Source organism: Xiphophorus hellerii, chromosome 4, assembly GCF_003331165.1.
Source record: "Xiphophorus hellerii strain 12219 chromosome 4, Xiphophorus_hellerii-4.1, whole genome shotgun sequence".
Lineage (NCBI taxonomy): Eukaryota > Metazoa > Chordata > Actinopteri > Cyprinodontiformes > Poeciliidae > Xiphophorus > Xiphophorus hellerii.
In genome coordinates this window covers 30,356,011-30,370,160 of record NC_045675.1, presented here as the reverse complement: position 1 = coordinate 30,370,160, position 14,150 = coordinate 30,356,011, and positions in this window count along the sequence as shown.

Here is a 14,150-nt window from a genome sequence, read left to right as displayed (position 1 = left end):
CCATGAGACGTCTCCGTTAGACGAATGCACGCCTTTAACGGGCGCAACAAGTTCCATTGCCCGCAGCGATGCAAAGAGTCTGCCAGCTTTTAAGCAATAAAGCAAACTACCAAGTCAGCGAAGTGCGCCGAGTCTGCACACGGAATGAGCAAGCTGTTTCCTCCTATGGGCGCTGACCGAACACAAAGGCCCTGAAGAAACTGCTTCCACCAACTGGGCCACAATGATTCCCAGCTCTACAACTGCTGGAAAGACTGAGCTAGCAGGGAGCATCAGAACGGACCAAGGGACCTCTCTTTTTATTGCTGTATGTACTTTAACTGATCTTTACATAGGTTTAGCGCTTGTGTTTACCTTCTACTTTACAGTTGTGCACTACTTTTGTTTGTTTTTTTAAATAACTTCCTAATAAAACAGAAAGATGTTAGTTGTTGCGTAGTGTGTTCCTGTCAAGGGAATGTGTTAAATTTTCTGAGATTGGTTTGTTTTCTGGAATTGCTTTATTGCTGGATGTCTTCGCATCCAGGTTTGCTATTTCTTTGGTTTAAAATGCCAAAATTATAATTCATCAGTTGAATAACCAATGTCTATAATTTGACAATTTATCAATTAATCCTTGGTAATAACTCCACCAGAGCATCCCCTAAACTTTGACTTGAGTTAGGAACGGCTTTAACCTCAGAAAACAAATCTGTGGCTCACCAGAGCTCAATAAACAAAACAGAATTTATAAATATATATATATGGTTATAAAATAACCACATTTATCACATCTTCAGCATTTCAGATCAATGTATTTGAGATGAGATTAACTACCCTCACAGGTCATTTTGTTAGGTTCAGTTTTCTTGTGCTAATTTAGACATACTTTTGCTTTCTGGACTGTCTTGGTTCTTCATGGCACAGATTCAGGAAGCAAGTGCACTTTGTTGTCATTCATACTGAAACTTATCGCAATAAGCAATTAGTCAATGAATCACATGATAAATTAATACGAGCTTGATAATTTTCATTCTGTTTAATATTTTTTGAAGGGTAATTTTGCTTACAGAGACCTCATAATCCATTTCATTTGTTGTTTTTAGTTGTGTGTAATTTTATTTTCACGTCCTTTGTTGCTGTTGGATTTGATTTATTTTGAATATTTTTGGGCTTCCACTTCCAGTGCGGAGTGTTTTTTACAAAGTGAAAGTTTATTATTGTTTCAGAGGGCAAACCTGCATTACTATGCCATTAACAAAAACTTGAATTGTCTCAAAACTACACTATTATAATTTATCACAATATAGGACAATTTATCAGCTGTACAAATTCAGCTGATAAATTGGTTTGGTTTTGTTCAACAACATAGTTGAACAAAACCACATTCCTCCATACTGAATATAAAGAAACAAAGACAGGAAGCAGACATAACACGAAAAATAAGTTTCAGGATTTAGTTAAAATTGAATTGTTCTTTAAAACAAAGAACTGTTGCATTAGCAATTTGATAACACAAAGTACCATGAAAATGTTAAAGTGTATTTTGTACTTCAGGCTTGAATAGCATCTCTGACAGGCAAACACCTTCTAGCACAACTTGAACACAACAACATTCTTTTCCAGCGTCCCATCAGATTGATTTTTTTTTTGTTGTTGTATTTTTTAATCAAAAATTAATCCCCAGTTGGCCAAGAGATGCGGCTTTGGCCAGATGCTGTTGTTAGCAGATGTGCACCAAATGTAGGGGCCGTACCAGAAACATAATACAAAGGTTCTGGCTCAGGACTCGTGTAAAAAAAAAAAAAAAAAAAAAAAAATTAAATTAATTACCTTAAACATTCGTAACACGCTAAAAACTGTGATTAATTAATTGAGATGAACTCGTTAACGCGCTGACCTTTCTAAAATATAATCAAAATGGCGATGAAGACTCATCTAAAACTACTCCGAGCAACTTTGTAAGCTCTACTTCTCGCATTATCTGCCCCGTCGCTTTCGAAACAGCCTCTCTGATCGATGCACAAGCCAGCAGTATTTAAACCGCTGCACAGATATTGCTGTGCTGATTTCATTTGCACTCGCCGTCTTATTTGGAGCAGTGCAGAGGAGTCGAGCGGCTGCTTCCAAGAAATACTGAGTGAGCATCTGGCACTCCCTGATGCCACTGTGCTATTTAGCTGTCTCTCAAAGACTTAAACTTACACCCATAATGCTTTTAATTCCACCTTAATTGAAGTCAGCTGTGCTCTCTGATGCTTTAATACACTGCAGAATCTAATAATATTTCCTAAGAGTGTTTGACTCTGTGTTACTGTGCATACTTTTGATCTATCTGCTCGTCTTCTAAAGGCAGTAATGATCTCTCCTTCAGTCTCGTCTTTGATCGTGCGTTGAGCTGGCAAAGCAGACGGAGAAAACACATGGCCAACGGCGGTCAGTGAACGCAACAGCCACACGTTTGATTCTAGCAAATGTCAGCGTTATTATAGGGGTGTTGCTCTGTATTTAATCTTAGCTGTTAGCTTTTACAGTACGAGCTCATTTTGAAGTTATTTTATTTTATGGTACGTGCTTTGGCTCAGCAGGTAGAGTGGATATCTACCAACTTGAACAAATACATGTTTTCACATCTGGATAAGGATGAGAGAGAAAATGGAGAAGGATATGGATATGGCGTCGTTTTTAGAGGCTTCCTCAGAAAGTTCCATCTGTCCATCCTGTATCCGTCAGACATCGTCTCACCTATTATCAATCTGTTTATCCCTGTTAATCCAGCCATTTTGTCGTTTATCCAGATTGATATAGATGTCATTTATAGATTCGTCTGTCAATCTGTCTGTCAACAACCCATTTGTCCATCAATCCATCCATCCAACCACTCATCCATCCATTCGTTTTTCATCCAACCACTCATCCATCCATGCTTTTGTCCTTTAGCGCCATACATCTTGTCATGTATAATCAATTTGTTTTTGTCATCCATCCATTTTTTTGTCATTTATACACAAATCTATCCACCAATCTTTAATCCACAAATCTTTTCATCCATCAATCTATTTGTCTCTGTCTACCATCCATCCATTCATTTTGATTTGATTTGATTTGTTTACACTTTACCATAACTAACTACTGTTTTTCTAAATTTCTTTCAAACAGTAAAAATTGGCCCAAAAGCAGAATTTGAGTCATTTAAAACTTTAACTTGACAAATATGCACCAGCAGGGAAAATGTCTGTCAGTGGAGCTACTAGTTGTAGGCACAGTGCTCAGGAATGAGTTGAACTGATGTCTGAAAGAAATGATCAATTAAACTAGATTGTGAAGAAGAAAAAACGTCACTGCTTAGGAATGCAATGGGTCTTCGAGGGAGCATAATATGAACGTGTTGGTGTGGTGTGCTAAGTTCTTTGTGAATCACAAGGTTAAAGGTCGACCGTTTATGACCCAGCTCATAAGATGAGGGCAGGAGAAAATCTAAATTATTTATAAACTAAATTGCAGACAAAAGTTACTCAACGTTATCAAATCTTTTAGTCAGAGAGTGAAATCAGCATGTCAGCAGGTGGGTGAGTGTGAGTGGACTGGTCAGGTGGTTCCAGTCAGGCTGAACCACAGCAGCAGCAACGCACAGACGATGAGTGTGAATGATGTGATGGAACACGTAACGAGGTGGGAAATTATTGTTTCTAAGCTCCAGCTGAGAGAAAAAAAAAGAATGTCAAATAAGAAGCTGCCTTTCCTACAACATGTGAAATCAAGAGATGAAACGAGTTCCGTTAGGTAAGAAAAAAACGTAAGACATGGGAAAGTTTGAACGGCCCATGTCTGACATGAATTTAATCAACTCACCAGGTTTTCAAACGTTACGCTTGTTGGGTGATTCTACTCTGGAAACAGAACATTTTACCAAGGTGAAAGTTATGGAATTGTATAATGAATAACACCCACATTTTCTAAGTTCTCATTTCTCATACAAACCAAAAAATACATGAATAAACCAGGGAATCAGATTCTGTCTTCAGGGTAGAAGCTACTGTAACTTGTTCTGTTCTGTCTCACCTCCCTCAGAAGGCAGCCTTTGCTCCTGGAGTTAAAACGGCAGCAGCCTCTGCTTTGTCTGCTGCTCTGCAACACTGTTGACTTTGTAAAAAAAAGTGCCATGTTTGAAGCTTTAGGAATGATATTCGGTTTGTTTGGCTTTTTTTTTCTCCTCTCCTTTTACTTTTACTCTAAGCTCAAAAACTAAACTTCTACAGCCGTTACGGACACCAAATAGTTTTATTATACATATTTCAGTGAGAATTTTTTTTTCTTACTTTTAACTTTATAGGACTTTTTGTCATGTTGTGTTGTTTGGTGGGGAGTGGACCCAAATGCAGAATGGCTGAGGCGATAGAAAAGGATTTTATGAAGAAAATAATAATCATAGAAGAACTTCCAGCAACTGCCAGGAGGACAAATTGAGCAGGAACTCAAAGCAAGCAGGTACATGGAGTAGACAGAGCAGGAGAGGTTTTTAAATACGGGGAGAGTGAATGTTGGAACAATAGACTAGAGACTAAGGAACACAGAACAACAAATGAACAAAACTACAAACCCAGAAAAACAAAAACCAAACTACCCAGGTTCCTGTGAAAGCTTGTGAACATTTTGTCCGAGAGCGATCCAACCTGACTGTCTGACTCCTGAGGCTGAAGTAAACCCAACTTATTATTTTAAACAGCTGACAGTGTAAAACACTTCCTGGTCTCAGACTTTTCTCTCTGCTGGCCTTATTAGTGTAACACACAGTTTGAACTTTTCTTTAACATCCAGCTCCATTTTGTCGCTTGTTGTACTAGCCTGTCAAGATGCGTAATGACATGAAAAAAGAAATAAAATATATATTAGAAATATCTATTTTATTGAAAGGACATTTTCACACTTAAAACATGACACTGCATTTGAAGTCTAATACAAAAGGCACAGTTTGCTGATATCTCAATTTAAGTTTGTTTTTTATACTTAACTTTTTTTATCCAAACTTCAAACTTGAGACTAAAAGTGATGTTTGAATGGTTTTGCATTTTAAGCGACAATATATTTTCTTCTATAAAAAAAAGGAACTGAACTGTTTATTACTCACATTTTCTCTTTCATGCAATTCTTTTACTAGCTTAAGTAGCTTCTACAGAGCAGGAGAAGTCTTTTATTTTATTACTCGATTACTAAAGTAAGCATTTAAAACAGCTCTTTTCTATTTGCGTTGTATATAAATCACACTCTTTGTGCCAACAGTGCTTTTGATCCTTCATATTGACATGTGATAAGCTGTCCCGCGTATAAAAAGCAGTCCTCGCCCACTCGCTGCGGTTCTTTGATGCACCGAAATTTCATCAACACATCACTTTTGACAAACATGTCCTGTCCGAAAACGCTGATATAAATGCACCGCAAAAATGTATATCTATAGTTCCCCAAGTTAGACGTGCTCATGAAGAGCTTTCTGATGGCTTACAGCCACTATCAGCACATATTAATCACATCTAACGACTTTAGATACAGCACTAAACAGTTTGCCCTGCAGGATTTCCCTACCGCTGCAGCCGCCGCTCGATACCATGGCCAAGGCACGACGGCGTCGCTCATGACGAGAACTGTGTTTGTGTGTGTGTGCTTGCGTAGGAGAGAGGGAAAAGGAAGGGTGCTGAAGGAGGAGGGAGATGGAAGAATGTAAGAGAGAGTGAGAGAGAGAGCTGCCTGATCTCAAGCGGCAAATTAGGGCCTCTCTGAAATCGATAAGAGGGGAGCCATGCACAGATTTCATTAGCTGAAAAACGTGTGCAGCTAAAGGGATGCAAACGGATATTGACGTCTGAGATTGATTGAGCTCTTCTTTTCTCAAAAATGTACACGGCGAGTTGGGATGCAGAGTTTGTTTTGGGTTTGTTTGCTTTCTGAGCACACGTTTGGACTTCAATAGCAGCTCGTTCTTGACCTTTTACCCCCCTTTCCCTCCATAAAAGCTGAAAGCAGGTTTTATTCAGCAGACAGTCGTCGGTTTTAGAGTTAACATCTCGTTGATCTAAAAATGGGCTCCTTCGGTTAAATAGTGGTCACGCCCATCCCAGCCCCGCCGGCCCCGCCCTGCCGTTCTTCACTACCAACCTCAAAGTGTGTCTTCAGTGGGATCTAAAAATCAATGAACTGAAGTGACATTCAAGCCTTTTACATCTCAGGCGAGTCCAACTTGTCACCAAGGTACCATTAGAAAATGCATCTAATGCACCCTCTTAAGGAAATCTTCCTGCATCTACGAGGCCCAAATTTAATTTGTGATCACATTTTAGCTGAATTGGGTCTCTGAAGGGTGTGGCTGGCCAGACAGGGAGGGCTGGGGAAGTAACGTCAGGTGATGGACTTCTTCCTTAATATTATGTGAATCCCACCAGCTGGATGGAAAAGCAGCCATTTAGCTTTTTAAACTGGGCTGCATAAACTCTTACCTGAATGAGTCAACACAGCAGGAGAGGCTGATGGATGAGTCACAGTCAGAACTCCGGTCCAGTCCGGAAACCTACGGAGGTCTGGTCTGGATTTACATGGAGAAATACTTTCAAACATCCGATTTGTCAGATTTCATTTTGCATGACTTGCTTTTCATTTATCCACCCTTTCATCTATCTTTTTATCAATCCATCCATCCAACCATTATGTTTTGTTTTCATTTCTTATCTTTTTCTTTATCCATAATCCATCCATTTTTTCTTATATATCCATCATCATCATCCATCTTTTTATCCAACTAGCTAAATGTCCATCCATCTTTTTATTAATTCATCCATTTTTCCATCCATCCATCCATCCATCCATCCACCCATCCATCCATCCATCCACCCATCCATATTTGCCTTTTGCAGATTCCATATTTAAGTCCTGATCAAAGCAGAATTCACAATCCATTATTTATATTTACACAGATGTGGAAAGTTGAATCTGAAAAAGTTTGGAACTTTTACATGAAAACTGACCAGAGATCTTGTCGTTACCATAACAACAGAAGTAAACGTGTATTCTCCTCGAGTTACAGACGTCATCCGTTCACATGAGAAATTATTCAGTTTTGTTTTGGTCCTACAGAAAACGTTTTCTGCCCCTCTGTTTAATCTTGTGAGCAAAGTTTTACAAAGAAATGAAAAAAAAAACTTAAGTAAAATCTGGTGTGTTTTTCATCCCTTTATGTTTTAAATGCACAGCGGCACAGATCCATCGTACCTGGCCATGTGTTGAAGCAGCGTGCCGTTTCTGCCATCTTAATTTTTCATTACTGCTCTGATTTCCTGCAGCAATCTGATAAATGTGACATTGTGATAGTCTTAAATGATTAATTGTGCTTGAGTATGTGCTGTAGAATTTCCATTCATTATGGTGCGTCACATTTGATCTGCCTCACATTTAATCATTTTCCGTATGCATATTAATGGTTACAGGCGTACCTGTGTAGTGGGAGTTAGTCGCTCGATGTAAGTGTCTGCTGTTGTACAGTCACACTGTCCACAGCGCCGCCGGCCTGGATTCTGTTCCCTTTACGGACAGGTCCAGCTTCCACATGCTGGGAAACAGAGATAGCCAACGCAGCGCCCAGAGGCACCAGGTCGCCCTCAAGGCGTGTTCTCTGAATAGCACAGGATGCCACGGAGTCTTGCATGTGGTCACAGTTTTTTTATTTTTACTTTATTATAACTTAAAATGTTAAAAATTTAGCAATAAAATTCACTATAACATCGATTCACAAATGATATATTCAAATATTTTAGGCGTAGGATAAACTCTACCTTGAGGTCTGTGAAATCTTCAGTGAATATTCAGAAAAAGACACTATTCCGTTTAAGCAATGTGAAATTGTGGATGGGGTTCAGGATTAAACTGAAATGATGTCTTCTGATGTCTAAGTGTGCTCAAAAGGTGGTTGGACTTGATCAAATGGGCGAACAAAGCCCATTTGATCGCTTTCTTAGCATGAAGCTACAAGCTATATCGCTGCTACGCTGTCGGCAGAGAGGATCTGCTGGGTTTTTCAGGGGTCAGCTGTACTGCTCAACCAACAAATACAGGTTTCTTACAAAAGGAAAAGGAAATAATCGACTGTTTCCCCTTTCTTTTTGTTGTAGGTAGCTTATATTAGCATTAAGCTAGGCTATCGTTGGACAGGACCAGCTGTTGGCTAAAAGGATTCGCTAGATTTTTCATGGATGCAACCCACAGTCAGAAATGCTGCTTAAGCAATAAATTTATTGAAAAAAATAAAAATTTTAATAATCAAGCATTTCCCTTTTTTGTTGTTGTTTTTTGTTGGATTAATCTAGGCTACATCTAAATGGGACCTGTCTGCTGGAAATGTGTTTTTCTGAGGTATATAAAAAACAGCCTTAAAGGGGCAGCAGTAAGTAAAAGCAACTTTTTTGAGCTTTAAATCATAATATATTACTCACTCATTAGATACCTAGAGTGTTGCCTTCATTCTTTCGTGCACATTTGAGAAATCCGTTAATCTCCCGCGGCAACCATTCAGCTGTGCAAACACCTGGATGGACCTAGCCCCGCCTTCAAGACGCAGCTCCTCCTTGGAGTTTATCTTCACAAGGAATATAAAAAAATAAATAAACCAATTTTCTTTCTTTTTTGTTGATTGAATTTTAAAAGGTGACTTACCGGCAAACTTTTTATTTTCTTTCTCCCCTCCAGGGGGTCTTTTATGGGCTCTAGTGTCCCTTAAATGACAGTAGGCTGACAGGAAAGGGGGAAGGAGAGGGGGAAGACATGCGGCAAATATCGCCAGGTCCGGGAATCGAACCCGTGACGGCCACGTCGAGGACTCAAGGCCTCCAAACGTGGGTCGCGCTATCCCCTACGCCACCACAGGACGCCCTTACTGGCAAACTTTTCCTCAACCTGTACTCATTTTTGCCTTGATGGATTCAGAGCCTCTCCCCACAAAACAGTAGTGGGACCAATTTGTTAGAAATGAAACAAAAAACAACGATTGGAAGCACTTTTTAATAACTACACTTTATTTTGCCTTATTTAACTATCGATAGTTAATTGACCTTGAAAGAATCATTAATTAAGGATGATTCATACTTGAACTATAAATTAACACATGTATTAAAGCTTTATCCGTAATGAATAATTACTCCCAAAACCAACATACTCCATGTTTTTTCATGTTTAATGAATTGTGTGTTTTCAAATGCTCAAATAAATTAACTTTCACATGTTATGATTTATAGCTTAAGAATGAATCATCCTTAAATAATGATGTTTTTAAGGTTACTTAGTTATTTATTAATGATTACATAAAGGTAAGTATGGTTTAGTTACTATAAAGTTCTATATTTAATGTGAAAAGCTCTCCAGATGTTTGAGCAAATTCTTTAAGAATTTATATTTTCACATTTCAAAAATGTCAAGGAGTTAGTCTGCAAGTCTAAATGTTATTTATTTTATCTTTATCTTTCCATCTTGCCCTGACATTCCACGAAGCAGATTCTCCATACTTCAAAACTGTGCAAGATTATTGTGCATAAACAAGCAATGTTGCTGAAACAGCAAATATGCTTTTTATTTTAAAACGGATTCCTCCGTAGAATAAATCATCCATTAATTACAGGACTGACATGCGACTGTGCTTCCTGTAAATGTAGCTTGGTTTTGTTAAATTTACTAGAAGTGTGAGAAGTCTTCCAGCATATCATAATTCACTATTCAGTGGAGGACAGTCAGTGGTTATTAGCAAACACTGAGACCAGGCCTGGTCTGCTGTAGCCTACTAGGCCAGAAGCCCTGAGGAACAATAAACTCGGCCCATACAGAGGGCAGTCAGAAGTCATCTGCACTGCTACAGGAATTTTATCTTGACACAATTCTTCATTTTAATTCCTAAATTTGAACAATTGCTAAACATTTTGGCAATTTCTCAGTGGGAAAAGAAAGTTAAGATTTTTTTTTTTATTATTATTATTTTTGAAAACTTGCTCACTCCTCACACCCACAACAGTGCAACTCTGTGATAATCTGCAATTCAAAAGAAAAGGTGTAGGACTGGAAGAATAAAGCAAGGGGTCTGATTTGAGCAAAATGGCCATTCAAAAAGTGATAAACTGATGGAAAAATGTGGTTGTGCCTATCCATCGGACTGAGGTGAGTACAAAGCCTCTCAGGATTTGAGACTCAAATGAAATTCAGGCATCCTCCTCCTCTTCTTCCCAACAAATACGAGTTGTGCTCCTTGGAGAGGAAGCAGTGCTGCTGGAGATACAAGCAGTCAGAAGACGGAATATATTGAATATACTGCTGCCAAAATATTCAACACTGGTGTAAAATACATCATTTATTAAGCAGCATTGACAAACATGCAAATGTGTTTACACCTCTTATACTTTTTGCATTTTGTCATGTTACAACCAAAAAATGTAGTGCTTTTTATTAGAATTTTAAGTGGTACGTAGGACGCTTTGTAGCTGCTCCGGGTCGTTTGAGGTATTTCTGGCTTTACACACAGAGACTGAAACGTCTGTCCACTCTTCCTGGCAAGAAACCCCAACCTAGACTGGATAGAGCACATTGATCATTTTGGCACTAAAACCTACCGTAAATTATGAGATACTTTGTGTTGGTCTTTCAGGTAAAATTCTAATACTTTTGCTGAGCACCGTAAACAATTAAAGCTGAAGTATGTAACAGTAATTTATTTATTAGACTTTAGGGGCTTTTTAACCTTTAAAGTGGGAGAACTGAGAAAAACAATCAACTGTGACAAAACAACAGCAGGGAGACGGTGAAGTGTTGTGGGCTCTGTGGGTGGAACTACCTGGAAATGTAGCCTGGATCTGAGCAACCAGCTCCCAATCCCAGGAGGAGGGAATATTTTCCCAGCGGGACATCAGTCCCATTTCCTCACGTTTCCCTTTGTGTGCGGGTCAATTACATCTTTATCACATGAAAATGCAGATTTGCCCACGGAATGTAGGTGCAGACATGACGGATGACGGGGGGGGAAGATTGCAGAGTCTCTCATTTCTTAGACACTGTGTGCGCTGCTTATGCAGTAGGCATGTTGCAAATGAGGAGTTCATGGTCATAAACAAAGGCAGGATTTCACTAATCTAATGTGGACTTCCTCTGAAACCCAGCCGTAACCTCAGACAACATTAGTGTGGATTGAGCTTGACACTTTGAAGCATCAGCACCTTTGCTCGGGTTGGAAGGTGTTGTGTGTTTTTCATTTTTTGTTTTTTTTTGGCACCCTGCACATTAGAATTGATCCCGCAGTTTAAAACAAAAAGTTTGAGGAGTGTTTTTTTTTTCTATAATTATTTAGAAAATTTGATGTCAAATTTACAAATGTCTGTTTAAAAAAAACAAAAAACTTTTCGTTGGGTTTACAACAAACAACTAAAACACGTTCTCTAAATTTCCCAATTTGTCAACAACGGGGAATACGACGTGTCAGTTTACAGCTGCGTTACCTCAATCCTGGAAATCCTGGGAAACGCATCTAAAAAAAAAATGATGTTGCAGCTGTGAGAAAAACAAACACCAGAAAGGTCATGGCTGTGAGCTCGTAATGGTTTTTCCAGCTCTAAAGTGTGTTTAATGTCAAGCTTGTCTACTGGTGGATTTAATTAGTCTTGAAGGAATAGCAACACATTACCATGTTTCTGTTTATAAAATGTGACGGCTCTGTCCTAAACACTGACATGGACCTGCTGAAAACAAATATGGATTATGGAAATTAGTCCACATGTCAGGGAATGCTCCTGAAATACTTGATAACTTATTGTAGACAAAAGACTGCGGCCTTGTTATTTTCCATTTCACGTGCTCGCCCTGTATGGGGATAGAAGAAGAAAGAGTTGATCTGGAAGTGGGTTCCATGAAGAAAGAGAAAACACACCAAATCCCTCCTTCAGACAAAGCAAAGTTTCTGCTGCATTTAGGGAATAAGTCTTTAACACACCCACTAAGGCCTGTGTTGACTCTGCTCTGAGCCCAAGTCATTCAAAGTATCTCACAGATTACTCCTAACATTTTACCAAATGAAAAAGTGACAATATTGTTCAGCTAAACACCCGTCACCAGATGCTTTTATCATTTTGTAAATTGGTAAGTCAAAGATAGTTTTTAGCGACTTTCTCAAGTAGTGAGAAATTAAAAAAGACCCTATGATCAAGAAGAGAAATGTTCTGTATGTAAAAGTCCATCCAGGTTAGGTACTGATGTTGAACAAGAAGCCCTGGTTCGCCGTCTCTGGACAGATGTTCTGTCAGGTTGAGCTCAGGACTCTGTGTACATCCGCCAAGTTCCTCCACACCAAATCAATAGATAACTCTACGTGACTGTCTTTGCAGAAAGGTGTGCAGTCATGTTTGAACAGAAAGGGACGATCCCCCTAAACCACAGGTGTCAAACTCCAGACCTCAAGGGCTGCTGTCCTGCAGTTTTTAGATGTGCCTCAGGTACAAAACACTGGAATGAAATGGCTTAATTACCTTCTCCTTGTGTAGATCAGTTCTCCAGAGCCTTAATGACCTAATTATTCTATTCAGGTGGTGCAGTAGAGGCACATCTAAAAGTTGCAGGACTCTGGCCCTTGAGGACTGGAGTTTGAGACCCCTGGCTAAGTAGTTTGGAACATAGGAGTGATGGTGGCAGGAGGTTGGGTTTTGTCCTGAACTGGTGTACTTCCAGTTCGATCCCGGATCTGTCCGCCTCTGTCATTGTGTCCATGGGAAAGACACTTCACCTGCCCTGCCTGCTGGTGGAGGTCAAAGGGTCAGGTGGCACTGGCACATGGCAGCCTTGCTTCTGTCAGACTGCCCCTAATGTCAGACTACATTGTGCTTACCACCATCATCACTGTGTGAATGACTGACTGTAGTGTAGAGCACTTCGGAGTCCTCTGAACTAGATACAGCTCTATACAAGTATCATTTATGATGAAACTGTCCAAAATATCTTCGTATTTGACAACATTAGGCGTTCCTTAGACTGGAACTACCGGATCCTGAAAAATTACCCCACAACATCATCAATGCACAACGGCACAACGCAGTCAGGCACCATTCCACTGGTAACCACCAAACCAAGACTCAATCATCAAATTTCCAGACGGAGAAGAGTATTTCATTTCTGGCCACCTTAACACCACTGCATCTGACCGTGCATTACAACAGTGTTTCTCAGTTCCGGTCCTCATGGACCACTGCCCTGCATCTTTCAGGCGTTTCCCTTTTGCCACACAACTGACCTGAAGAAGTGGTTGATTAACAGGCCTCTGCAACAATTGATGGCTATAGATCATTTCATGCAATCATGGAGGTGTTCTGGAATAGAGACTCATCTAAAATATGCAGGACAATGGTCCCTGCTTTACAGGAACTGACATTTTCTGCAGTAAATACAGTTTTGGAGCTAATCTGAAGGCCACAGAAAGTGTGCTGCTCTGTAGATATTGACTCTGCAGAAAGTTGGCAACTCCTGCACATCACAGCATGTGCTGCCCCCTGCTCTGTGACTTTACATCGCCTAGCAGTTGTGGATGATTCGGTCGTTTCCAACTGCTTCCACTTTTTCATGACCCTCTAATAGTTGACCATGGAATGTTTAGTCATGAGGAATTTTCACAAGATTCATTGCACATGTGGTTTCCTTATTTTTAAAAGGTTTAATTGACTCTAGTGGCCTTTATTTGAGAGTAGTCAGACAGGAAAGTGGGTAATGAGAGAGGGGGAATACATGCGGCAAAGGCCATCAGGCTGGGACTTGAACCTGTCCGCGTTAAGAACTAAGGCCTCCTTATGTGGGTTGTGCTTTACCCCTGCACCACCACAGCACCCCACACATGGTTCCCTACCACAGTGGACACCTAATTTCATTTTGCTCTCAAGAGCGACCTATTCTTTTACAAATGTTTGTAGAAGCAGTCTGCATGCCCAGGTGCTAGTTTTTATATACCTGTGACTATGAAACTGATTCAAACATGTAAATAAAAAAGTTGGGAGTGTCTCAATACTTTTGGCTAGGTGACGTAGCTTTTCTATGATAAGCCATCAGAACAAGTTTCAGTCAAAACAAAACTAGTCAAAACGAATAATTACTGTTCTGTTTCTAGCATATTTAAAGTTTTT